We start from the raw sequence: 4,144 nt of genomic DNA, 5'->3' as shown, positions 1-4,144 counted from the left end.
ATAAAAATAGGTACGCTCGGAAAGTAGAATAATTTGAACAAATTGCTTTAACTATCAGGAAGCTCTTTTATATCCGAGAGGCGCAAAAAGTAATCTCTCGAAGAGACCCATCGATAATAGTTCAAATCTTTCTTTGAATGCAGATCCTCAAGGAGTATATTCCAGTGAAATAAATTTGGAAAGAGAAAAAAGGAAGGGACATGAAGAAATCGGTAGATTAGAGTTTGGGAGAACACAAAGAGTGGATGCACCTTCGCCATTGCAAACGATTTTGAGCCATGTCATTCAAGGTCTCTAACCATCGGTAGTTATCATCTTGCGGATCCCAACCTGGTAGTCTACACCTACCAACATGTCTCAGTTCACTTGTCAGTGACTTCATGAATTTGTGCCACATTTTCCTCCGGCCACCCCTAGCTTTCTTCCAACCTACTCCTACACCATAAAACATTACACGTCGGGACAGACGGCGGTTGGGCATACCTAACACGTGTCCCAGCCATCTCAACTGATTAAGCTTCACTACTTCATCAATCGATTTGCCATCCTTACCTAATACCCGTTTCCTAACAACTGCATTACTTACTCGGTGGTCCAAGGATATACGAGCAATGCTTCGAAGAAACCTACGATCGAATACTAGTAGCCTACGAATATCCGCTACTCTTACCGGCCATGTTTCACTGTCATAAAGTAGGATTTAACGAACTGCTGCTTTGTAAACCCGTGGTTTGGTTGCTAGACGGATATCTCGCCTACACCATAAATGATGCAAGTTAGCAAAAGCTAGACGAGTCTTCTGTATCCGTGCTAAGATTTCGTCACGCACCAGACCACAAGTGCTGATGAGACTCCCGAAATAAGTGAAGCAGTCAACACGCTCAACTACTTCACTCCCTATCATTAGTTCAGGTGCGAATGCAACCCAATCCTGAAGTAACATTTTGCATTTCGAGGGGGAGAATCACATCCCGAACATGCCTGCATTGTTGCTTACTGTGATCAGAAGACTATATTTTGTCAGCGTCTTCATCAAATAGAACTACGTTATCTGCGTATTCTAAGTCAACAAATGAGTCTCCTCGTAGAAGTTCAACCCCTCTAAATTAGGATGTATTTATTTATTTATTTAAACACATAAATATTGGTACAAGGAAGCACCAGATACATATGGGCCATGCAAATCTCATTCGATTTGCTTGAGGGCTGTGATACTGCCCAGGTGCCCAAACTGAAGCAGGTTGAGGAAAGTGTTATTTCTAAAAGCACGTCTACGATAAAGTTAAACAAGAATGGAGAGAGTGGACAGCCCTGATGAACACCACTTGAGGTAATCGATTCTGATAACAGTTTGCCATAAGCTCTAACTCGGCCAGTTGTGTTCGAGTAGAGAGCCTTTATAAGGTTGCTGTACTGAAAAGATTTCCTGTAGCTTTTTCAACCTCGTAGAGAGTTGGAGGACTTACATTAACTTGCCATTCAGGTCGACTGGGGATCGTGGGAAACCGAAGTGTGGCTGAAGGCCAGTTGAACTGATTCCCAAAGTGTTCTGCCCATCGATCCAATCTTCTGGCTTGAGAGTGAATAATATATTCATCGTTTTCCAAGATAGTTTCGCTGACAGTTGGGTTCCTAATACCGGTTTATTTAAAACGTTTGAACAGTTGTCTGCTGTTGCCTATTGCCGCTGTTTTTTCCATCTCGTGCTTTCGTTACCCACCACTGTTCGCGATCATTGCGTAGGCTTTTTGTTAGCCTGCGCCTGAGCTGACTCCCCTCTTCGTCATGTTCAGAGCCAGATGGGATGGGTTTTCGAGCATCTATCAGTGCGGTAGATGCTTCTGAGATCCAGTGTTTCTCCTTAACCTTATAGTTTACCGTACTAGCAGATATCACTGCTGTTTCTACAGCTTTTCGGATGTCATTCCACGCTGCCTCGGGGTGGGCACAACTTACATGGCTGCCTAACTGTTTTTCTAGTTGTTCCTGAAATATATTCTTAGCTTGTCTATCATTAAGTAGAACCCTAAGAGGTTTCCCTGCAGTGTCTTTCCTACGTCCAGTAAGACGCAGACAAATACGTGCTCGCACTAGAGCATGATCTGAATCTGCCCCCAACTGCCCTGGTACGGCCTGGACAGGGGAGAGTCCGCTCTCCCTCTCGAAATGTTCTAACATGACCACGCGCAAACAACCACTGCCATGGAAGTCCTACTCACTGCCTTCTCACTCCACGGGTGTTGTTTACGAAACTGAGAGAACGAAAAGCGAATGTCCGGCGCTTTAACCGGGTTGGTGGACACGGAATGTTCACCTAGGGGAGTTGGAAAACTCTGATTCCAAAACAATGGTACACATGGGTTCCAGTCTCCTGAGGGATCAAATGGCGTATGAAGCAATTGTTGGTCACCGGCTACCATGGGACTGCATCATAAGAGGCTCATATCATTCTAAATTATTGTGTGTCCTTCCTATCTCCTTACGATGCTCCACTGCCTTGTGGATCAGACCTTTAGGTCAAAGGTTCGGGGTGTGGCCCTTTAAGAAAACCACCTGCTTCGGTTTGGGCACCCGGGCAGTATCACAACCCACACACAAATAGATGAAATGACGCATTCTACTGACAATACTACTCTCGCTCCTACTAGAAACAAGACAATTTACATTATTATTATTATTATTATTACTGAACCAGTCTTTCTGAAACCATGTACGCCGTTTAAACTGGCTTCCTTCAACGTTCGCACACTAATGCAGATCGGACAACAGATAGGGCTGGCTATGTCTTTAGAAAGTCTTAATATCGATGTTTGTTGTCTATCCGAAACCCGTATTCAAGACTCTAGTGAAGTACTACAAATTCGCTCTCCATCTGTCGCTTCGAAAAGCTTGTTTCACGTGCGCTTATGCGGGGACCCTGTGGCATCTTCGTTTGGTCTTGCTGACGTTGGTGTTGCACTAAGCGCTAGAGCTGAGGCAGCACTAATCTATTGGATCCCCATTAACAGTCGGTTATGTGCTGTTAGATTAGGAAGCTCCATCAAAGTGAGAAGAAATCGGCGGGGAAACAATGCGTTTCTGTCATCTCCGCCTATGCCTCGACAGATTGCAGTCCGGATGCAATCAAGGATGAAATCTATCACCAGTTAACTGTTCTCCAGAAAGTGAGTTCGACAGATAATGTAGTACTAGCCGGAGACTTGAATGAACAGGTCGGGCGTCTAGGCACAGAAGAGAGTCGTTTAGGGGGTCGATGGGAACTTGTTAGTCGCAGGACAGATGACGGGGACCGTTTGCTGCAACTGTGCACAGACTACAACCTGTTTCTGGCTAGCACTAACTTCCGGCACAGTCATCGCCGGTGTGCCACCTCGCGTCCTCCTTCGGCATCTCAAGCCTGGACTCAGATTGATCACATCGCGATCAGCTACCGCTGGCGTGGTTGTGTACAAGACTGCTGCTTCTTTTGGAGTACCTATCTGAACTCTGATCATACCCTGGTCTGCGCCAATCTTACCTTACTTTTCAGTGGCCGAAGAATTGACCACCACCAACAGATTGATGTTACTAAACTGGCTGCAACTTCTGTTGCAAGTAAGTATCGAACCGAGCTAGCTTCTAGGCTAACTACCATCCCACCGAAAAGCATAGATGAGCATTGGTTGCAACTGCATGACGCCATGAAAATGGCGAGTAAAGTCGTTTGCGGCTTCGCGAAATGTTCCGCTTATAAGCACTGGGTTTCTTCTGGCTCCTTACAACTGATCGAAGCCCGTCAGTCTACTCCGGGTGACCGGAAGTTTGACCACGAACGAAGGCTGTTACGCTACGAAATTGGGCAAAGCTTGCGTAGGGACCGAGAAGCCTGGTGGTCGGAGCGTGCTAATGAGATGGAAGCAGCAGCTGCATCTGGTAACTGCCGGAAGCTCTTCCAACTCATGTGTGAGTGAAACAATATGTGAAAATGACGGGGTGCCAATTACAGACATCTGTCGACGTCTTGGACGATGGATGGAATTCTTCGAAGGGTAGTTCAACTGGCCTGCTGCTCCGGCAATATCGATCAGATTGGCCTGCCCCCCATAGCCTGTGACGACTGATTCATCTAACGAGGCAGAAGTTCGCAAAGAACTCAAACTCTTCG

This window comes from Schistosoma mansoni (genome assembly GCF_000237925.1).
Source record: "Schistosoma mansoni, WGS project CABG00000000 data, supercontig 0136, strain Puerto Rico, whole genome shotgun sequence".
Taxonomy (NCBI): Eukaryota; Metazoa; Platyhelminthes; class Trematoda; order Strigeidida; family Schistosomatidae; genus Schistosoma; species Schistosoma mansoni.
This window is presented reverse-complemented; position numbering follows the sequence as displayed.